The 23,692-nt window shown below is 51.1% G+C and overlaps 1 protein-coding gene across 3 annotated transcripts in view; it reads left to right on the top strand.

Moving 5' to 3' along the window:
• The window catches only part of FBXL7 (F-box and leucine rich repeat protein 7), a 364,287-nt gene that overhangs the window by 55,262 nt on the left and 285,333 nt on the right, over positions 1–23,692 (top strand). Inside the window, exon 1 of one of the 3 annotated variants that reach the window (XM_072825065.1) lies at positions 19,702–19,878. The exons of the other annotated variants lie outside the window; for them this stretch is intronic. The gene's annotated coding sequence lies outside the window, so the exon portion shown is untranslated. Of the gene's footprint in view, positions 1–19,701; positions 19,879–23,692 lie in introns of those variants that run through there. 3 annotated transcript variants of the gene reach the window in all.

The raw sequence follows: 23,692 nt of genomic DNA, 5'->3' as shown, positions 1-23,692 counted from the left end.
GGGACTCGATCCCAGGACCCTGGGGTCACGCCTGAGCCCAAGGCATGCTCAACCACTGAGCCCCGGGGATCCCCAGCCCTGGCCTTCATAGAAAAAGCAAAGGACATAAGAAAAATGCTAGGCTGTGTTTGTGTGTGGCTTTTTTTTTTTTTTTTTTTTTTAAATAAAGATACGACTTTGGAAAAGCAAATAAGACTAAGCTTGCATAGTTGTTTCCATATGCAGTTATAAAATAACAGTAATAAAAAAATAGTAGATTTTCCTATCGTCGGGAGAAAACAGGCATATGATCTTTTCCATCAAAGTGAATGGCAGTTGGCTGCGTTTTCCCGTCTTTCTGATACGATTTTTCCAGGCCATAAAAAATATGATTAGCTCGTGCTTCAAGAAAGTTGTTCAAGTTTCCACGAAGAAAATATTTATTGAAACCTAGGCTGTTTCTAACGTGACGCCGTGTTTTTCCAGTAGAAACGTGAAAACTGGGGAAAGGCGACATTTGAATGGAAGGAAGCCTTCATCTTCGTTCGGGGGCGCAGCTCGTGGTTTGGTGAAAAGATATGTAAACGAGCAAAGGTAAAGGGTGGAAGTGCGGGTCACGTGTCTCCAGGTCACGTCGTGTTAGCGTCCCCGGCCGAAGAGGCGGAACCAGTAGGACGGATCTACCCGGGCGTGTGCGTCTCTGTGGGTAGATGCATACGGGCTTCCACGGCCGCGGAGGCCGACGGGTCCCAGATGCCGGTCGGCGAGTGGGCCATCCCGGAGGCCGTGCTGTGGTTCTGGTGAATACCAACCGGCAGGCCCCACGACCACGGACGAGCCAACGTTAAGTCCAAAGTCAGGAAAGAACAGAGTCCCAGCTCAGGGACTCAGGCAGAACGAGCTCTCCCTGGCTCACTGGAGGGTCGCCTTATTGTTCCGTTGTGGCTTCACTGATTGGATACGGCCCACCCACGTTAGGGAGGACACCTGCTTTGTTCGGTTCATGTGTTAATCCATCCCAAGCCCGCTCCCTCTCACATCCAGAAGGACGTTTGAGCAAGCGCCTGGGCTCGCTGTGATCCAGTCGCATTGACACACGAAAGGAAGCAGGACACATGTCAGGAAAGATGTTATTTTTAAAGGATAAGAAGAAGATAACATGGAAGACAGGAGAATACGGCGTTTACAGCAATCTCTCCTGGAAAACTCACGTCTCTTCTGTTTCTTGCATTGAAAACAGATTGGAGATGAATGTAAAATCTTTCAGGATGTAGACGTTTTTATGTTTTTCGGGAGAGTGTGGGGTCCAAGTTGACTATTATATTGCAAAAGAATTTGGATGGGTAGGAGACTTAAAGGGAGCAGATTTCCAAGAACCTGTGCTCTGGTACCTTTTTTTTTTTTTTTTTTTTTTTTTTTTGAGCATAAGTAGTAAAAAATGAACAACTAGCTTTCAATTGTAAGTGCAGTTGGCCAAGGGGGCACTGGCTCCTCTTGTTTTATTTAGGCAAGCCAACTCGGGAATACCAAACAACAGCTGGAGTATTCTCCCCAAGGACGTCTGTAAACCATTTAATTCAATTTGCCGAACTTGAGTCTCCACCCCGTGTGCCGTGCGGGGAGCTGGGTGTGGTTACGAGGGACGTGACCCGGAGCAAGCGCTCGGGGAGAGAAATGGGAGCATGAATTCTGGGACCGGGACACTCGTTCCACCCCATAAAGTCCACATGTCGTACACGAAGCAGCCTTTTGAGAAACCTACTTTATTGCCAAGGAATAGTATTTTCATGCCTTTGGAAGAGCAGATGGCTTCCTTTTCTGCAGACCCTGGGAGAGGGTCAGGCGGGCCAGGCTCCCCAGGATGCACTCGCGGCCTCTCGTGACCTCCCCGTTGCGGCTGGCCTTTGTCCTGGAGACCCGCAGATCGCTTTTGAAATACATGTGGCATTTATACGCGTACAGGGCTGTCAGGAAGGTCTGCTGCAGAAGCATGTCCTCCCCAGGGAGGCACTGAGTCACACGAGGACGGTCACTTTGTCCCCAGTGATGTGCACTGATCTGCTTCATGCACACGGCCACATGCAACAGCAGCACCGTGAGGGCACCAGCACCTCTTAATTTTAACTCTGCCAGCAGCTCGTTAGCATTGCTTTTCAGCCCCCTCCCTTTTTTTATAACCTGGTTTCATTTCGTTTTGTTTCTTTTTTTTAAAGACCGTGTTTTAATTTTTTTTTTAAGAAATTTATTTATTATTCATGAGAGACACAGAGAGAGAGAGAGGCAGAGACCCAGGCAGGAGGGAGAAGCAGGCTCCACGCAGGAGCCCCACGTGGGACTCGATGCTGGGACCCCGGCATCACACCCTGGCCAAAGGCGGGTGCTAAACCCGCTGAACCCCCCCGAGGGGTCCCCTAAAGACCGTGTTTTAGAGCAATTTCTGGTCCAGAGTAAAGCGGAGTGAAAGGCACAGAGACTTTCCGTATCCAGCTGGCCCTGTGCATCCTTCGCCCTCCCGTGCCCCGCAGCGCCCGCTGGACTGGGGCGCTTACTGTAATCCGGAGCCCGCGTGCACCCGTCACTTTCACACGGAGCCCATGGCTTACGTTGGGGTTCACGGGGGTGTTGTCCGTTTAGTGAGTTTGGGCAAGACTATGAGGACCTGCGTCCGCAATCGTGGTGCCTCAGAGACGGGACGGGGCTCCCCTAAAAATCTCCCGCGCGCCTACAGCGTCCCCTGTCCCCAGCGTCCCGTGACCGATGACTGCCTGCTCGTAGATGTCTACGTAGCTTATATACATTTCAGCAGTAGAATAAAAGGATTCTTTTTCATATGAACCATGGAGTAGAATAAGAAATACCTCAAAATTCAATATTCTGCTGTATAATTTGAAAGAAAAAAGCACCCCCCCCCCCGTTTCTGTGTTGCTAAAATGCAGGAACTAAGTCGAAGCCCTTGCAGGCGTAGACCTGGGTCGGAAGTCAAGTCAGTACTACCTTAGGTCCTTCCAGCTTGTGTGTCGGCGGGCAGAGGCCGGGGGACATTGGGTGGTTTGCTCAACTACAAATGAAATAAGCCTAAAAGTGTCTCCCAGTCTGTTGGGGGGAAAAAGGCTGCGAGGTTCATTTTTCTTCCCAACGAAACTACATTGGTTGAATTAACGGGCCCGCGTGCCTGCCGCGCAGGTGAGCTCCCGTGGGCTGCCGGGTGTTCACAGGGCGCCGGGGTCCCCTTCCCCGAGCCCGTGTGCCGCGTGTCGTGCGAACTGAGCCGTTGCGCTCGGGTCAGCGAGCGGCCCGGGGTGGGGGGCACGGGCTGGCGTCCACCGAGCGGCCCCCCGAGCACGTGCCAGCTTTCAAAGCTCGCCCTTGCAGCGTCGGGTTGCGGGCTGTGCGTCTGCGGCGGCTCCTGCACCCCGGAGCGGAGACCGGGGAGCCCTGGTCCTCCTCGGGCGGGGACCCTGTGGGCTCGTTCCTCGGAGCGCCGGGTCACGGCTGTGCTTTCACTTTTATGAAACGAAACTTTAAAGTGTCACCGTTTCAGCAGCTAAAGCGTCTGTTTTCCACAAGTGGATTCAAATCCCAAAATGGAATGAAAGTGTGAAAGAAACCTAAGCAAGAGTGTGCCTGCCAGTCGAGTCAGCTGTGCCTCCCAGCGCCCCCCCTTCCAAATCGTGTCTTTTCACGGGCGAAGTCGAGGCTGCGAGTGTGGCCGTGCGCCCCTTCACACCCCCTGCTCACGGAAGGGCTTTGGGCGGCTGCCGGGAACCCCGACCCGAGCCCTCCCGCGCTGCTGGGACCGGCAGGCTGGATGCCCGGGGACTGGGGGGCTGGCAGTGGGGACCGCAGCCGGGAGCCAGCGGCTTTTCTCCCCCGCAGAGACCCCGGCCGTCCCCGGCAGCGATCCTGCTTTGACCAGGGTGTGGACGCCCTGCGGAGCAGGTGTTTTCCGTCACCGTTCGGTGCACGCGAAGTGATGACAGGACACTTGAGTGAGTGACACGGAGGTGGAGTCCGTGCACGTGGGGTCGCCCTGGAGAGCCGTGCTCTGTGTGGCTGGGGGGATCCCCGCCACCTGCCACGCGGTTTCACGTGTGCTGACAGAGGTGCCCCCCCCCCCCGGCCAGGCTGGTACGGGGCAGGCCTACACCCTGCGGGCGTCCGGGCGGGCTGGTGTAGACGGTGGGGAACCGGCTTACCCCCCACCCCCGCCCTGTCCCAGCACTCGGAGCCAGCCCAGAATTGTCAGGCTTCCGGGTCCCCGTTTTTCAAGGATTCTTAGAATAATCTGCATTTTTATTAAATGATATATCCGACTTTTTTCTTTCTTGCTTGCTTACATTTATTTATTTATTTATTTATTTATTTATTTATTTATTTTTTAGAGAACACTAAGCAGGCCAAATAACACGCGTTCGTGACTCATTAGCCTGTGACCTTGGGGGTCAGGGCTTCCGGGTCCATCCAAATGTTTTTAACATTCCCTGTTGGCATGATTTCTGCCTGGCGATTTCAGCTTTCTGAGGCTTACTTTATACTTTTTATTTATTTATTTATTTATTTATTTATTTATTTATTTATTTATTTATTAGTTTATTTTTTTTTTTTTTTTTTTTTTTTTTTTTTTTTTTTTTTTTTTTTTTTTTTTATTTTTTTTTTTTTTTTTTTTATTATTTTTTTTTTATTATTATTAGTTTATTTTTTACTTTATACTTTTTAAAGTCAAAGCGAGGATGCTTGCTTTAGAGAATGACGAGCCTCAGACCAGTGAAGGAGAAGGGAAACACTTTGTAATTGCAAAGCCCTTTACTTTTTTATTTTATTATTATTTTTTAAAAGATCTTATTTATTTATCCATGAGGCACACAGAGAGAGGCCGAGACCCAGGCAGAGGGAGACGCAGCTCCCTGCGGGGAGCCGAGCAGGACTCGATCCCGGGTCGCCCAGTCCTTGGAGGCTTCAGAGGCCGCGCGGGGGCCGGGCGCAGGGCTTCAGCAGAGCCGCCGCCGTGCCCGCTGCTCCCCGGCCGGCCCGTCAGGCGAGCTGCTCCCACGGGGCCCGCGGCCGCAGCTCTGCTCCCCACCGGCCCCTCTGGCTCTGAGGGAGGAGGCTGCGCCGAGAGGTGCCACGCGAGCACAGCCGTGTCCCTTGGGCGCTGGCGGTCCCGGGTGCTGCGTGTGTCCCCTCGGGCCGGCCCACCCCCTCCCGCCTCTTACTGCACCACTTCGCTGCCTCCAGGGGAGACTGAGGGTTTCCAGTGCCTCGTTGACCCGTAAGCAGGGGGGTCAGGAGGTGATGCACGTGTCACCCGGGTGGCGCAAGAGCCGCGCGGGCCCAGCAGTCACCCCCATGGTGGCCGGCCCCCATGCCTGTGCCCCACGGCCGGGCAGCCCTGCGGTGGCCTTGCGTGTGGCCGTGTCTGTCTCCCGCACGAGGCTGCAGGGTCTTGGAACAGGGCCCCTCCGCCTGTGGCCTCTTCTCCGTCCCACGGCCCAGTGAGCAGCTCCACCGCCCCCCGTGGGCCCGCTGTCCCAGCTGCCCGGGCGCCTGTCCCCGCACTGTGACCCGGAGAGGCGGCCCCAGGGCTGACAGCGTGCGCGGCACCGGGGGCTTTGGGCAGGGCCTGTCCCCCACGGCTGTGGCCAGCCCCGAGGACAAGAGGATCCTCTTCCCCTTTGATTAAAAAGTCACGGTGACACGGTGACACGCAGGGAAGCCCGTGCTTTCCCTACTTCAGGGAAACCCTTCAGAGCTGCGGACTGGGATTTACTCTCCCAGAAACCCACTGGCGGCCTCTTATTGTACGACCTGCCCTTACTGTCGCCTCAAGACCAGCTGTTGGGCGGTTCTCGAGCGTGTGACGCCGCCACGCCATGTACCATTTTATGAAGGCGTAAACCGTGTCATCCCCAGAGTGGGTTATTGTATATTATGACGTATTTGGGCTTAAAGAGTGAACTTCAGCGTCTTCCCTGTAGAAGTACGAAGGGATACACTGTGGCTCGACAGCAGGAGCGCACTGAGAGGGACTCGCCAGGTGCCAGGAAATGCTTCAGGTTCCGCCTGATATTTCCAGCGTCCGGGATGGGCGGGTGTTTGGGGGTGGAAGGAATGCAAATTTTAGCAGCTTTTGGATAGTATTGTGTTATTTTGTGAGGCAAGGCACTGTGCCGTGCCAGACGCGAGGTGCCGGTGCCTCTGGACCACTGAAATTACACGGCGACCACAGGCCGACTCTGCAGGGCGCCCGGGCGGCCCGTGGGCCGAGCTCTGCCTTGGGCCCAGGTCACGACCCCTAGGTCCTGGGATCGAGGCCCAGGTGGGGTTCCCTGGTCAGCCGGCACCTGCTTCTCCCTCTCCCCGCCCCCTTTGTGCTCTGTCTCTCTCTGTCTCTCAAATAAATAAATAAAATCTTGAAAAATAAAAATAAAAATAGACCCTGCAGGGCTGAAGCCATCCAGGCACCTCATCACTGCCGATGCGCTGGACGTCACTACATGCAGAGTTCTGTTTGCCCGGCGGTGAAGCTTCCCTTCGTGCTGGTCCTTCCGTATTTAATGCTCGAGGGAGGGAACGAGAGAGTCGGTCTCCTTACTGTGGGGCGACTTGCGGGCCTGCACTAATCATTGCACTTGGGCTTTTGGCTGGAATGTGCTGGTAGCCGCCGACCTTACAACCACTTGCTTTAAATAAAAGGGTAGGGGGTTTGGTGTTGGCCTTGGAGCCGTGGAACATAAAAGACAGAAAACAATGTAAAAATGAAATAAATCGATCTGGATCCGTGCGGGTACTGACCTAGTGGTTCCTATGTCTTAGTCGTCCGGATTTGGAAGCTTTGTGGGCCCCTTTGAGGCCACTCCTCCTTTTTAAAATCTAGCATCTCTAAACCACGAGGACCCGTGAGTGTGTTCTCCTTCTCCTTCACGTTCCTTGCTATGTATTTTTTCGTTCCGTCCAGACCCATGTTGGGATGATTGAGGGGTTAGGTTGGTGGGGGAACAAATACCGTCGGCGAGTGGAGGTCAACCAGCTGTACGATTGCATCCCAATCAAGAGTTTAAAGGGAAATGTTTGCTGTAAGAACCTGCTGTAGGGCAGGGAGGTCACCGAAGGACGCCTGGGGAAAAACGCTTTTACTGGGATCTAAGGGGCGGCTGAGAGGTTAGGAGTCTGAACAGGGAGCCCAAGCCCTTGGCAGGTGGGACCAAGCATGGGAGACATGCAGGACTCCAGGAAGGCTTTGTGGCCAGATCGAGATGATCGGCAGACCTTCTGAGGAACTTTTATAGATCCCAAGATTAATAGGAAGCCACAGAATTTTAAGTCAAGCGGCGATGTGGCGAGTTACAGGATTTGAGCTGGTGACTCAGTGTTGGTAGGAAGACAAGAGTGAATTTGGGTCAGTTAGTCGGAGCGTTTATGGAAAGAGTCAAACAATGGAAGGTGGTAGTTCGGGCCAAGGGATTCCCGATGGGGGAGAGACCGGGAGGGGACTGGGAGACACACACAAGGTACAGCCCACGGGGCCTGGCGGTGGATGGGTATCGGGGTGGAGGAGACCGTGTCCCGAGAGACATGCACGTCTCTGGCCTGTGTCAGTGGACGGGACGCGGAACCATTTCCAGAGAGAAAAGGCGTAAAGGGCAATAGGCTTTGTAAGGGATACTGTGTGTTCGGTTTCCGACACGATGGGTTTGAGGTTAGTTCATCATGGCCAAGGGGGACGTCAAACAGGCAGGCAGCATCAAGTGAGGGGTGAGTGTGGGGTGAGGTCCAGGCAGAGGATTCCCATACCGTGCGCCTCCCGATGAGGAGTGAATGAACAGCCATGAGACCGCGTAGGGAAAGGGAGTTAGAATAACGAGGCCACCGGGTGTAGCCCCGACGCCTGAGGGCATCTAGGATGCGTTGGATGAGGCCAGTGGGGAGCCCACCAAGGAGACTCCCCAGGGAAATGAAGGGAAGCCACTGCTTTAGTTGGGGTTTCGTGCCTTAGACGTGATCCTTGACGTCGTGCCTTTGTCTCTACCCTTGGACCCTCCATTACAAGAGTTTTACGAAGATGAAGTTTGACTCTTTTCTCAGAAATATTTAAAGAGTCTCTGTTCTCTCCAAAGTTTAACACGCGCCAGGGCCTGGTTGTTACCCCCTTTCTTTTCTTCCAGAGCCTTCTCAGACCTGGTGAATGGAGGGGGCTATAAACCACTTGTTTTTAGCTTTTAGATGCCCTTGACTTTGCATCATGGTGACCCTTCTCTTGTACCTTCTTCAAGTAGAAATGCTGTCCCTACTCCCCCCTGCTACGTCCACATCTCCACCAACCTTCACAGTCTAGCTCAAAGGCTAATTTTTAGGAACTACCCAAGAGTCTAGACGCTGACGTAACGGGCCTGGGTGTGAGCGGAGCCGTTGGGACTTTGAGGAAGCGCTTCCGGGTGACCTGAACAGGTCAGGGTTTGAGAACGACTAGTGTGCATGTCTGAGACGTCAGTGGGTCCCTCAGCTCCCTCAAATGGCGGGGCCTAGTTCCCTCTTAGCTTTGCATCTCAAGGGCTGAATCATGGTGGGTGTCCAGTGCCTAGGCATTGAATGAATTGACAGTTTAGCCTTTTAAAAAAAAACTGAGGCATCTTGTAAATCATTCTTCCAGTATTTCTTGCATCTTTTAGTCTCTTGATCATTTTACGTGTTTTTCCTGTCCTTTCCTTCCTGGTGGTTTCTAAAGATCCCGCATCACGTAGACATGTGTCAAGGAGACGTTGCTGATGTAGAGAGCTCTGTTAAATTCCAGTGTTCAGATGGGAAATGTCCCTCCCAGAGGAGGAAATGCTTGGGACGCATTTTGGGAAGGCGTGAGGCTTGAAGCTTTTGCCCCTTTGTGTCGGCCTAGACAGCACCTGTTGGGCAGTGAAGGTGTGGGTTCCCTTGAGCACCTTGGACAGAGAGAACCTCATGGCATCCATGGCCGCGCAGTAGCTGAAAGCTGGTTGGCTTACGTGGGATCTGCCTTGTCACCACGGGTTAGCAGAGCAGTTCTCGATGTGGACAGGTTTGCTCCCCAGGTGACACAACTTGGAGGGATGCTACTGGCATCCAGTTGGTAGAAGCCAAGGAGGCCGTTCAACATCCTGCAATGCACAGTGCAGCCTCTCAAAACAAAGAATTATCTGGCTCAAATCAAAATGTTATAGCACCAGGATTGAGGAGCCCTGGATTAGCAAATGTGGCTCTAAAAAAAAAAATGTTGAAATTTCTCTCAACCTGAGTTATGGAGTAGTCTGGGCTTGGCTCTAACCTATTCTGATGTGGAGATGTGTTTTCATATAAGTCTGCCTCCCTTTGCGCCCTTATTTATGTGCTTTTATTATTTGTCTGTGTGTTCTTTGCCTTTTCCTTGAAATATGAAACAAATCTAGGGTGGATTCCTAGGGGATTGAGAATCACATGAAGGAGAGTTACCTTCTTGATGTTTTCTTGGTTCTTTTCACTTATAAGAGCTTTCTGTGTTCAGTGGCCAGAAAAGATGAATCCTTTTGTGTTAGAGGAACAAATGGTTGGCCTAATTATTTTAGATTAGATGTTTCTTTCAGGAGTAGAATTCAGTGATTCATCACTTAACGTGTAACACCCAGTGCTCATCCGGCCTCATATTTTAAGTGTAGGACAATAAGTGAGTGTTGCTTTACTTTAAAATATAGTTTTTGTGTCTTTGTCCTTGGTATTTGGACGGCGTTAGCAGCACATTTCATTTCCTATGAAGAATGGCTGGTAATTGTATCTGTCATTTTTCCTACGTCTTATACTTCAGTTATTTCCAAGCTGGCATGCAGTAATAGAAGTTGAACAAAATGCAGTAAGAGGTCGGTTTCATCTCCTGGGAAATATGGTGTAATCTCTAGCTACTTATTCTTTTTCTTTGCAGTTTTAGCACATGCAATACGCCTGTCCCAGTGCACACTTGTCGAGGGAGCGAAGAACTGCAGTTTTCTGCAGAAGTACAACCAGAGACCTATAAACCCAGAGCTCAGTTCTTGGCGGCTCGCGTCCTTGGTCCCTGACCATGCATTCTTCATTCCCTCCATTGGGTCCACACTCTGATGTTTTGCGTTTGATTTATATCAGAAAGGGAGACAGAACATAAAGACTCCTGACTCTGGGAAATGAACTAGGGGTGCTGGAAGGGGAGGTGGGGGGGGTGGGGATGACTGGGTGACGGGCACTGAGGGGGGCACTTGATGGATGAGCACTGGGTGTTATTCTGTATGTTGGCAAATTGAACACCAATAAAAAATAAATTTACAAAAAAATGATTTGTATTTTTAAATGGAAGCTGCGCTTAGTGATTCATTAAATAACGTGAAAAATAACGTTTGTCAGAGACATTCTTAGTATCCTATCTTTTTCAGGCCTCAACTGGGTTTATAGCTCACCACTTTCACAGCAACGGGAAAGATGATCACTTCTGAATCTTAACAGAGTTTCCTAGCAGGATGATAACACTTCAGTAGCTAGACTTCATAAATGAGCAAGAAGCTCTATCTTTGGAATTAAGAATAATATTTATACTGTCAGTGCTGGTGTGTGGCAACATTCACCAGGCAAGGAGACAGTTGATGTAGAGCTTTTGCTTAGTGTAACGGCTGGCGTGGATCACTGACATTTAAGACACCTTTTAAAAGGATGATTTTTTTTTTTTTTTTGTCCCTAATAACTCATTGGAACTGTAAAGTTTAGACGCGGTGGTTGGCTGCGTGCGATCTGGGCCATCAGTTTGAAAACTCATGCCCCAGCGTGTGCACAGCCCGTGACAGCATTGTCGCAGTCTCTCCGATGCCCTGCTTACTACCTGTCCCTCTGTTTTTCCTCTTCCTTCGCAGACGCTCTAAGGGCCTTCCTCGCAGGCGTGTCAATGTGGCAGACATGAGAACATCCAAAAAAAAAAAAAAATAGCAAAAGCCAACTTGAATAAACGATATCAGGATTTTGTAATTTATTTTTATTTTTTTGCCGTAAAGGATTTGTTAAACATAGACTCCAAAGTTAGAAGATTTTATGTAAAATATTTGGCGAAGCAGCCTTGTTGTCAGTGCCTCCCCAGAGACTTGCCGCCTCCTAATCTGCCCACCGCGACCCCCTGCGACAGGCGGGACTCATCCGTTCGTGCTACGGGCCAGCGCCGGGCTCATCTCCTCCCCGACCCTCTGGCTTAACGTGGGGTCTACGACATCGTCTCTCAGGGCGTTTCTCGTCCACATGACAATATTTGGGTTCTTCTTCTCGGTGAATTAAAGTGGCTTCTAGCTGTCCTTGTTTTTGCTCCGAGTCCAATATGCAGACATTATTATTGATATATGACACAGTGTGTGTGTCTCTGTAGTCACAGGGTTAAGAATGTGGTGGGTTTTTTTTTTTTTTTTTTTTTGAGGTCTAAATATACCCTTTTTCCAAATTTGTGTTTTAAATTTGTTAAGGGAAAAAAAGAAGGTTCAGGTCTGGCTAAATATTTTATGATACACTCATAGTTGTTTGTCAGGCAGCGTAAGGATCCCTGCCTTAGTGCTTCAGTCTGTGGTCATGCTTAGTCCAAACCCTATACGTTATAAAAATAATTACAGTCTTTCGGGGTTGAGGTCCCTGTTTCCCGGCTATAATTATACCCTAGTAATCTTGTTTGTTTGGAAGAGATTGTTGCATATTACAGGTTTACATGGAGCTGTTTTTCTGCAGCACCTGTGGTTTTTGTCCTTTGGATTCCGATTTCTTGTTTATGGGATGTGTGGTCATGGATGTAATTCGGGAACACAGGCTGTGCAGGTGTTTCCCTTGGCTGATAGGAACGCTGTAGCTCTTCCGGAGAAATACAAATGCTAACTGGCCATCACCCATAACATAAAACGCTTCTTTATTGTACTGGGAAAGTGCCTAGAGCTGTTCTTGTGAGAATAGAGAAATTTCTGGAACTTTCTGCCAAAAAAGGAGAGAGAGGAATCCTTATATAAAACAGAGGAGAGGAGAACGGCATATGGGTTGTGTTTTGAAATAACTAATGAATTTCTTAAGACAAGACACAACAATGCATTGAGAAAAATCCCCTTTGGGCAGTCGTTAGGATGTGGTTCCCAGTAGGCAGAGACTTGAGCTCAAAGAAAAACAGTTGTGTGACACCAAATATCACAAGGCCATCAGTGAGTTTAACCGGTCGGCCTTTTGGGCGGTTTTGGGTAAGCCCAGTGGTTTGGAACTTCTGAGTCTTCTTAGGCAAAGGCTAAACAAACTAACCCATGTCTACGTCTACGGCCCCAGACGTAGTTCTGCAGAGTCTGAGTGCAGTACGAGCATCGCCGAATATTTTTACCGCGGGTCCCCTCGGGAGCCTTTCACGCCCCACCCCCACGACACTGCAGGACATCCAAGACACTTCCGGGGTTCAGACAGCAAGGGGCACAGTCAGTACATGCGTGAAAGAAAAACGGGTACCTCCCAATCCAGCGCGGCGTGAACGAGGCTGTCCCACTTCCACGACACGGCGCGTTCGGCTTCTCCTGTTCTACCCCGGGCCCCTCGAAGAAGCCTCACAAACCCGCTCGGTGCTTCAGTTGACCACAGGTGGACTGGATCGGCATGGGCTGCTCTCGTCACGCGTGACCTGCACCGGACTGAGGAACCGCGGTCCTGTGAGCCCTCGGAGGCATTCGCAGTGCCCCCGAGTCCCCGCGCCTGTCCCCGTGTGGTCGCACGCGGATATCCAGCTGTTGTCGCCACGGAGGACGTTGCTCTCTGGTCAGACCTCAGGGCGTGGCTGGATGCCGAGACGGAAACTCGCACCGAAGTGCCGCGTTCTTCGGTATTCGTGTCCTGCTCTTGATGTCTTTGCGGTTTTGGGGTTTCTACCTGCGTGTGGGAGGTGGGCAGAATGAGAGGGGAAAGCAGTGATATCCCTAATCTTTTGTGAAAACAGATAGGAAGAGGTTTTAGACCTTGTCACCTACGTGCAACCACAGTGAAGTTTCGACTTGCTCCCCCAGGCCTCTCTGGCCGTAAGCGTGTGGGGAATCCTCCTCTTCAGGGCAACCTGCCATATTAGTGTTGGGATCTGTGAGTAACTGGCATCTTAGAGGGACGCCGGGCCCCAGGATGCTGGTGCTCCCGCAGGCCATAATTTGTCCATTAGTATGTGGCTTTAGAGTCTAACCTGTAACTCGTTCTCCAGAAAAACACCGTGTCTGAAGGGAAATCATGAAAGTCCTAAAACACAGATGCTTCCCTAAGCTCAACAGAATTGCTTTACAAAAGTGCAAGAAATCCTATTACAGGAAGAAGCGGTTCTCGTCTCTTCATTGTTAGGTCTCGGCGTGCTCTGGCTGCTGTTGCTGCGTAACAAATCACCCGAAAACGGGGCGGCCTACAGCAACAGCCATCGTTTTACGCTCCCTCTCAGCTTGGGCGTGTCAGGAGTTTGGGAAGGCCGAGGTGGAGGGGTTCTGGGGCCACGCAGCGGCTGGAGCGGGGCCACCGGGGCCGGGGCAGTCCCGGAGGCGCTGGCCCCTCTTCCTCCCCGTCTCGGCCTCGCCGCCCTCCCGAGTCCCAAGGGCGTCCTGTGACCTCTCCGCGGCCTCGCTCGGGCTTCCTTACAGAATGGAGGCCCCGGGGACGTCCGCGTGCTTCCTCGGCAGAGAAAGTTTCCGACGGTGGTTTATCCACTCCCGAAATATAGGAAACGAGGCAGAAGCGGCATCGCCTTCTACGACCTCGTCTTAGAGGTCCTGTCGTGTCACCTTCTGCCCTGGCCGAAGAGGAGGGAGTCGGGGCGCGGCGGGGCTGGAGGGCAGTGGGTGGGAGAAGGTTTGGGGATGGCGGCGTCCCCGGGAGGTCCCGCCTTCCGCACTTGGCTTCGCACTTGCTTAAAACGGAGGAAAGAGTTCCTGGAGAAGCTACGGAGAAGCCCTTCTTTGCCAGGCTTGGAACGAGCCTGGAGACCCTGAACCCCGCTCCTGTGTGACAGGCACGGCCCGGCTGTGCCTCCCCGGGGTGGAGGGAATACTGGAGGCAGCACGACGGCAAGCTCTGGGTCGGGAGTATTGGGGGAGCTCGAGCACGGAGGGGAAGCAGTGACCCGACGGACCTCACCACCTGCCCTCCCGTGGTTGTCGGGAGGCCCTCGGGAGCCTCGTGGCGCCCACGGTTTATCTCCGCTGTCCAGGTGAGCAGTCATGAGGCTGGGGACGGTCTCGGCCACACCTACAGATGCCCGGTGGCTCAGCAGTGGGGCATCTGCCTTGGGCCCAGGGCACGACCCCGGGGTCCTGGGATCGAGTCCCGCGTCGGGCTCCCCGCATGGAGCCTGCTTCTCCCTCTGCCTCTTTCTGCATCTCTCAGGAATAAATAAATGAATCTTTAAAATAAAAAGCGTATGGGAGTCTGGTTCAAGCTACTGAAGGGTCTCCTCCGATGCACGGTGACCATGACGTCAGGCATATCCCGTATCGTGTTAATCATCAGCCTCAGCGGCTCTGGTGCTGACACGGCCGCCAGCGGCTCTGCATCCAGCAGTTCTTCCGAGTGAGCCTATTCCACCCGGACGTTTTACGGAGAGCGAGAGGAAGCACGAGGACCCAGCTGGTGGGGCGGCAGGTGTCGGGGCCTGTGACCCAGCAATGCCAGGCGGACCCCTCAGCACTGTGCACTGGGCTCGGGCTCGGCTCCCCAACTGCACCTCATCCAGGGCCTCGTCCATTGCCTCATCCACCGCCTCATCCAGGGCCTCATTCATGGCCTCATCCTTGGCCTTATCCAGGGACTCATCCATGGCCTCGTCCTCGGCTTCGTCCATCGCCTCATCCACGGCCTCATCCAGGGCCTCATTCATGGCCTCATCCAGGGCCTCGTCCACGGCCTCATCCATCGCCTCATCCAGGGCCTCATCCTTGGCCTCATCCAGGGACTCATCCACGGCCTCATCCTTGGCTTCGTCCATCGCCTCATCCACAGCCTCGTCCAGGGCCTCATCCTCAGCTTCGTCCAGGGCGTCATCCACAGCCTCATCCATGGCCTCATCCTCGGCCTCATCCAGGGCCTCATCGAGGGCCTCATCCATGGCCTCATTCACGGCCTCATCCACTCATCCACAGCCTCATCCACGGCCTCATCCTCGGCCTCGTCCAGGGCCTCATCCACGGCCTCATCCATGGCCTCATCGAGGGCCTCATCCACGGCCTCATCCACAGCCTCATCCACGGCCTCGTCCAGGGCCTCATCCAGGGTGGCCCGCTCCCTGCTGCGTCCGGGGGTGCGTGCGGTCCCAGAACAGGCCTCCGGGGCTTGGCCGCAATGACGGCCCTGGGGGTGGGACCGCAGCAACGTTGTCGGCTTGACGCCACCTGGTCTCCTTGCTGTGGAAGCTTCTAGGCCCACTCAGCAGGCTGCGCTCTGCATCCGGGGGGCCTCTCCGACTTCGGTCTCAGAGAGCAGAGCCTCCTGGGCTGGTGGCTCACGTGCACCTGTGGGTGAGGCGTGTCTGAATTCACGGCCGGGGAGGGCGAGGGTGGGCAAGCAGGCCTGTTCCCGTCGGGGACCCAGCTCCCACAGTCCGACGTGCCGCCCCAACCGGCTCGCTCCTCACGCTGAAACACCCCAGGCCCGAGAAAGCTCGCTGCAGGGACAGAAGCGCACGTTGTCTTGCTGTGCTGGGGGCAGGCGCCTGGCTCGGCCACGTGAGGATGCCCCGAAGGCCTACAGGTGAGCACAGCTGCTCCCTGAACCTTGTGAGTAGAAGAAGAAGGCGACAGCTCCCGTAGGCGCCGAGGCAGGTGCGCGGCATCCCGACGCCCGCGTGTCACTGCACCTCTGTCACCGACGCTCTTCCACGACAGCAAACGCATCCCATGTTAATGTGTCACCTGCCCCTGCACGGAAGTGGCAGTTTTTTTAAACTGGTTCTGTGGTGTTCTCTCCTTTTCTGTCCCAAAACTGATCAGATGAACGAACACCTGAGGTTCTAAGCCTTTTGAACTTGTGGGGCTTCTTTGGCTGAATTCAGAGATGCTCTTGTTGGGCCAAGACGTCTAGGCCCATTTCAGGTGTGCACACCTGGTGTCCCGAGCCGCGCTCACCGCCCGGAGCGCTTCCCCGTCCCCGGGGCTGCCGGCCTGCGCCCCGCCGCGTGCGCTTGCGGAGGCTTCCCACACGCTCGCCGCTCACCAGCATGTCCACGCAGAACCTCCCCGTTTTTATTTTTATGTTTATTGTTACCATTGACATAGAGCAGTTGACCTGTTTGTAGGCCACTCTCTGTCCCCTTTGGAAAGTGCCCTAACCCTGTCCTTTATTCAGCTTCTCGTGGGGTTTCCTTCTCTAGTACCATGTGATCGTTGTCCCTCCTGGACGTTAGTGTTTTCTGCATGTTTCTTATCTTTCATCTCTCCGTAGGCTAGATGTTGGGTGATTTTCTTTCTTTTCCTTTCTTGCTTTTTTTTGCTACATAGAAGTTTCACTGATTTATTACATCACATTTATGCATCATTTCTGATATGATTTCATATTTTCTAATAGGACTAAACAGATTTCTCTAATCCAGAGTAGAAAAACTTTCATGCTTCTGTTCTAGCACCTTCCAGTTTTCAGTTTGTGCGTTTTAACGATTTATTTATCTGAAATGTATTTTGGGGGAAGCAGTGAGGTTGGCTCTATCATCTATCTGTCTGTCTATCTATCTATCTATCTATCTATCATCTATCTATCCATCCATCTATTATCTATCTATCCATCCACTATCTGGCTATCCATCTATCTATCCATTATCTATCTATCATCTATCATCTATATCTATCATCTATATCTATCTATCTATCTATCTATCTATCTATCAATCATCTATCTATTTTTGTTTCTAAGTTGCTCACCAGTTGTCCCAAAATATTTATGGAAGTATCCATCTTTGTTCCTGTTGACTTGAAATGCTGCTCTTACAGTAGATTTTATTTCCGGGCAACTTGAGTTGATTTTTAAACACTTGGGTATTTCTCAATGGTTTCGGGACAAAGATCTCTGCTGTGAATGGGCCTCGTGAGTCTTGCATGGTCTTCCTTCTGCTGCAGCTCGTCACTGCCCCGCTACCCCACCGCGTGCACCTTTTTTTTAGCCCTTTGAACTCGTGCTCTTTCTTGCCTGGGCCCTTTCCAGGCTGTTTCCTCTGCCAGATTCCTGTTGGCCTTAAGTGTATCTCTTCATTATCAAATGATGCCTTCTTTGATTTCCAAGGTCAGGTTGGGTTTTCTTTTTCTCTACTACACTTTCAAAGAACTACATTAGTTCCTTTTGAGTCTTTAGTTATAAACCGTGCATTTATAAGTGTGATATTTGAGGAGCACCTCCCTCCTTTAGCAGGCTGGAAGCCTCTCCCTGCCAGCGATTGGTTCTGGCTGACATTGCTTATAACTGTATCCCCATCAGCAGCCCCGTGGTTGCATAATTGCACACAATAGAGATCTCCTGGTTGCTACATGAGCAAGTGAATGAATGGATAGACGTTCTCTTTACTACTTTTATTTGGGTGCCGGATATCATTACCTGGGTATTTATATATGACATAACAAGAGGGGCTGGTTTACCCGCGTGTGCCTCTGGGATATCTGAAGAAGAGGTTTGAGGCCATATTTGCCTGGGTCCTGACTCGACTCTGATTTTCAAGCCTGAGTCAGATGCAGGTAATTCCTGCTCTTCTTCTGTCTTTCAAGGGAGACTAGTAATGAGGTCTCATGGGGCCCATGAGGCTCAGGATTGGCTACACATGGGGATCACCAGCAGACCCTCATCGAGCCCTGCCTGATGCTTACTCGGTTCTTGAGAGTCTTGCTCCTGGTTCATGAATCCTGTGACAGATTTGTTAGTTGCTGATGCTGAACCTTATCCTGAAATGGTGAACGTCCTGGTCCTTTGCTTCTCCTGGTTGGAACGGACAGGGAGGAAGAATGATCATCTTCTTCCTCCCGCCAGGCCGCCTTTACCCTAGAACCAAACTGTCATGTACTGAAGCCATTAGATTGGAAAATCCAGAGTAAACAAGCAGACCCCCGGGAGCATAATTAACGCCTTTGAGAAAAATATTTCTTTTAAAAGAAGAGCCGGTCTCCTTTGCCTGCCCTCATGTGCGATTATACCAGTTGGTTTTGTGGAGTCATGAATACCTGTTGGAATTCCTTTCAGCTCCTCTGAAAAATCCCACGATTTATAATTGGTTGATCAGATTGTAATTCCTTCTCCCTGTCCGTAGTTGAGGAGAAGAGGGGTTACCATACATGAAATGTGATAGCCTCTGACATACACCGGAAGGGAGAGCCCCATTGGTCGTGTGCGTCGGAAACAATGGAAGACGGGTCCCGAGGCCCGCCGTGAACCTACTTGTCCCCCATGGTTACTCGCGGTCTTTGCTTGCACAGGGAGGGAGATGAGACCAATGAAATGAGTGATATGAATGGTAAGATTTAGAAATGTTGAAAAGTAAGAATGGCCCAGGCCACTGTTATTTCTTGCGATCTTCCCAGGGGTCGAGGAGCCACCTGCTTAAATTTGCCCCCCTAAAAACACTGGGTAGATACTTTTCAGAGCAAAGAGAAGGAAATGCTTATTTACAATTAAAAGTTGAATTTCAAAAAATGTCATTGTTAGCAAACTTACTCTACCATGGATGTAGTCGTATACGTTCGATTGTTCATCTGGTTTTGTCTTCGGGGTGTCATTAGTGGAGAGGACCAAGGCTTGTATGCCTAAAACATGTTGAGAGAAAGAGGGGATTTTAGACTTTTTTCGTCACGTGGAAGGCTCAGGTACCATCCGCTATAACCCCGTCAAGCTACCTGAGCTGTGCCTGATAAATCCCGAGGAGCTGTTAAAACTGATTTGGGTTTGTGCTGGAGCTGCATCCTATCAGGTATTTCTTGTCAGTCTCCCTGGTATGCATTACCCACGAGCAGGTATCTTATTAAATCTAAATCAAATTCTTGTTCAAGGCTCGTCTCACAAAGGTGGTCTTTTTAACTGTGAAATGCCAGTGAATGGCCATTCCTGGAGGAAGCTTCCCTTTGGCTTATTTGAAAGCGGATGATGCAAAAATGATTAACTTAGGAATCAAGAAACTCTGTGAGACTGTGAGGCCTGGAGCCAGTCTCCTTCACTAGATCCCAGTAAGCCCTGAGAAATATGTGCTGTCATTGCAGAGTTCATTTTTCCAAGCTAGACTCTGATATTTGGCTGGGAACTTTCTTTTCTTTCCCTGTTTGCTCTACATAGAATCTGGGGTTGGGGTGGGGAGGGGGTATTAAGATTGATGGAGGAATAAGAGCCCGCATTTTGGGAGCCAGCCTTAGCACTTCTGGGTGATGACAAATCCTGCTTTAGCCACCCCCCCTTTTATATTTATTCTCTCTCTCTCATTCTCCATCTCTCTCTCCTTCCTCTCTTCCTTCTCAAGGCACATAAGTGATAGGCTGGAATGGAAGCACGGGCTGTTCGGAAGGTGTTCGCTGTTTGAACGTCTGGATGGAAACCGGACGACAAGGTGCTTGCTCTTGGACCCTTGATGGGGAAGCTACAACAGGGAGACCTTCCCTTACTAGCCATTGTCAGCACCAGGCCTCTAGTGTGTGTTCCAAAGGACAATTTACAACATAATCGAAAGGGAGAACAGTGAAGAGTTGTCCGCCGTGCGAGCCTAGCACCATTATGCGTCTGGATTGTGCTTTCTAAGGACTGGGGTCTTAGAGCTGCCGTCCGAAGCGACATCAAGACGTCAGCCTGAACGGCCGGATGAGTTCGCGGCTGGAAGCTCTCTTGATAGAAACACGTTGTTAACTTCGTTGGCTCCCGCCTTTCGTGAGGAGAGCCATCCGAAGAACTTCAGTGCAATAGGTACTTCGTACGTGCTCCTCTGGGCCACTTCTCTTGTCCGTATCCGCACCTGAGGAGAGAATGGCAAGGCAGACGGTTGGGGAGATTTGGGAGGTGTCTTCAGTGCTCTCTGTTGCTGCCTTCTCTGTCCCTGCCGAGGCCAAGCAAACCGCATTCCCCCCTAGACTGAGTTCAGTAGCCCCCAGGTGACTTTCATTCTTTTTTATTTTTTCAAGATTTTATTTACTTATTTATTTTAGAGATGGGGTTGTGGGAGGGGAGAGAGAGAGAGAGAGAAGGGAACAGAGGGAGATGGGTAAGCAGACCCTGTGCTGAATGCAGAGCCCGATGTGCGGCCCGATCCTACACCCCTGAGATCATGACCTGGGCCAAAATCAAGAATTGGATGCTCAATGACTGAGCCACCTCGGTGTCCCCGTGCTGGTCTGTTCACTCCCCTGCAGCTGGAATCATGGTTCAGAAAAAACACTCGTCATTCTCCCACTGGAGAACCATCCAGTGACTTCCTAATCCATATAGACAGATTCACTAAAGCCAGATTCTTTATTATTGCCTCTGAGTATGGCATGCTTTGCCCCTTTCCTACATTTCTCTCGTTTCTGGGGAATATACCTGGCTAATTCCAAGGTCAGGGGCTTTGCGTATCTGAAATCCTTGGCCTGGAATGTGCGTGTCTCCTCTGTGCATGGCTGATTCCTTCCCATCCTTTGGATTTCAGCCCAAAGTTCCCGACCAGCAAAGCCTTCCAGGACCCCTCCTGCGAAGCGGCCCCCACCCCCCTGTATTCAGTAGTACTCCATGCATTTCCCCCAGGTCCCTGTCTGCTTTGAAATTCCGTGTATATTTATTTTCATTTCCTAATTATGTCCTCCACCTTCCTGAAGGTGGGAATCTGGTTGCTTTATTTGCTTCTGTGAATCTTAGTTTTGACATGGTGTCTGGTCGCAGAGGACGCAGGACTACGGTTAAAGCGTCCTATAAGTCAGGCACAAGTGTGTCCCTCTTTTACAGATGAAGAAACTGAGATACGGTGAAGTGAAATACTTTTTTCCGGGTCCCAGATCTACTAAGAGATGAAAACACTGTTTGTTGTATATTAATCGAATGAGTGAATGAACCTTTATTGGTCTAACATAAGCCTTCTAGAAATAACCGTTTTAGAGACTGAAAAAGGGGACCGGAGGATGGGTCAGCTAAAAGGAAAGGTCACGAAATAGATGTTTTTCCAGCAAAGGTGAATGTTCTTCCCTTGCCTTCACTCTCCCATCCCCAGCTGTTTAGCATATGTTTTTGTTTTTCAAACTTTTTTTTTTTTTTTTGTTCCTAAAAACACTCTAAATTCTGGGATCCTTGACAAAGCCTGACTGTTATGCCAGGTTGAAACTCAGCCACCCATATTTGCTCATTTTGCATCAGATTTACTGTCCAGCAGAGGCAAAACTGAGGTCACTGAGTGAAAACTAGACTCTTGCTTTACAGCATTATGTCTGGTGTAATGTTGAATTCAGAGATTTATTACTCAGTGTTGGTAGGTTGCGGGGAGACCGTTGTGTGATTTATTTACCGTCAGGGCTAAATGATTGAGTTTTTAAAGTGAATGCTATTATTCCCTAAATAAGTTATCACTTTAAAAATATTTTAGGCTGACTTTACTACCCATTTTAAAGTATCGGTGTGTAAATTCATGGCTTTGGTAATCACACGGAACAACTGTGGCACAAGGCAAAAGTAATGTTATCATCTCTGCCCGGAAGCAGTTTATGTGCAACTGGTGTGTGTGTGTGTGTGTGTGTGTGTGTGTGTGTCTATTACGACTTTTTTCCCAGTTGTAATATGTCTCTGTGCCTCTGTCCATCTTCCATTTACGTGCAAGTCATGGAACAATTACTAAAATACGAGTTTTTGAAGGCCAATGCCATCAGAACTTTGCTTTGTTCCAACTTTAAAGAGTTTGGTCCAACCTCTTTTTTAAAAAACTCATTTTCCAGGATCCCTGGGTGGCGCAGCGGTTTGGCGCCTGCCTTTGGCCCAGGACGCGATCCTGGAGACCCGGGATCGAATCCCACGTCGGGCTCCCGGTGCATGGAGCCTGCATCTCCCTCTGCCTGTGTCTCTGCCTCTCTCTCTCTCTCTCTGTGACTATCATAAATTTAAAAAAAAATTAAAAATAACAAAACTCATTTTCCCGTCTCTCTTGATATTGATAATCTGTTGTATTTTCATTCTTCATCTGGACATCAGTGCACCAGTGCTGATCACAAAAGCCCCTTTCCAATAGAAATTTCAGAAGATTTCTTGTTATAACTTACAGAGATACTTACAGAATGTATTCAGTGAGACAGAAGGGGGACTGTACGAGAGGACAGGTAGCCAGAACGCCCATGTTCTTGACCCGAGCACCTTGGGTGTTAGTTAGTAAGCAGGCCGCGTGCGCCTCCCTACCTGTGCGGACACGGTAGCACAGTGCGGGGAGCATCATGCGGAGGTCTGTGCCTAAAGAGGCTCGATGAACCGTCTTATCTGTTTTCCTGTTCTTTAAATCAGAAGTCATGGCTCCGGAAGCCGGCCCTCAAGAAGTCTTCTGGTGCTGGTGGTGTCAGGCCAACATGTGTGTGGCCCGAATAGCTCTTTTGGTTTCTTGAACATTCCCCTTGGGTTTCCCAAGCCAGCCTCGGGCTCAGCCAGCGGGTCCTCAGTGGCGTCATCAGAGGCGATGACGCACATGAGAGCCTCAGGCAGTGGCTGTGGACACGCGTCCACCTGTTTCGGTGGTTCCTCCATCTGCTCTACAGCTAATGGACGTTGCTGTGAAGAATTGGCTAAATCTTGATTCTCCGCACTTAAAACAACAACCAACACTAATAGTTGATTCACCATCCCAAATCCATGCCACGCGTTTTTCTCAAAAAGAATGACCTTTTTACAATGTGTCTTAAGATATTGTTGACTTCGCGGGTCAACAGTGGTATAAAGAGGCGCTTGGAAGCAGCAGGTGGAGGGGAAGAGAGCCTTTCACTCCGACTTGGCCTGACCTGTAAGGTTAAGAGAGAAAATAAGAGCATTGGAGCACTTCAGCGGCACGGGGGTTGTGCGGAGAGGACGGTGGGCACGTGTGCCTGGCGTGCGAGGGCTCGAGTCTGTGTTCAGGCCTCCTCTGGGTGCGGGCGTGATTCCGAGTGTGTGGAGGAGTCTTTGACCACGTTGACCACAGCTGGGCCTGGCTCTTCCCTTAGCGTCCGGATTTCCCGGGACTCAGAATCGCGACAGACCCGAACGATTGCAGCCCCACCTCTTCCACCTCTTCTCCAGCTGCTCCTTTACCACAAGCCAGGCCACACTTAGTCCTCTGGTCGCCTGAGAAGATCCTCCTGGGTGCCGTCTGTGACTTGGCCGCCTACTTCACTCCGACGTCCAATCACAAATTCCTGGTGTTTCTGCTGGGCTCCCATCTCTCAAACCTATTCTTTTGTGTCCGCTCACCACTGCTACTTCCAGAAACCTCTTTCTAACCAGTCTCACTGCCTCCAGCTGGACCCCCTCCTGTCCGTTTCCGGTGTGGTGGCTCGACCTGCCTTTCTGCAGCCTGGGGTGCCCGTCTTCGTGTTCCAGCCCCTGCTGTCAGGATATCGCCCAGGTTCCCGGCCAGGATCTGCGAGACTTCAAGTTTCCTGGCCATCTCCCTTCTGCGTTCCTTCCTTCTTCGGTCTTCTCCAGCCCTGCCAAATTATCTATGGTTCCTGAACACTTAGTGTTCCCTTTTGCTTCTGGACCCTCCACTCCGCCTAGGGTGTGCACTCACCATTATCGAAATTTC

The sequence above is a fragment of the Canis lupus genome, chromosome 4 (assembly GCF_048164855.1).
Source record: "Canis lupus baileyi chromosome 4, mCanLup2.hap1, whole genome shotgun sequence".
NCBI classification, from domain to species: Eukaryota; Metazoa; Chordata; class Mammalia; order Carnivora; family Canidae; genus Canis; species Canis lupus.
Note: the sequence above shows the minus strand (reverse complement) of the source record. Positions and strands in the feature narration are given on the sequence as shown.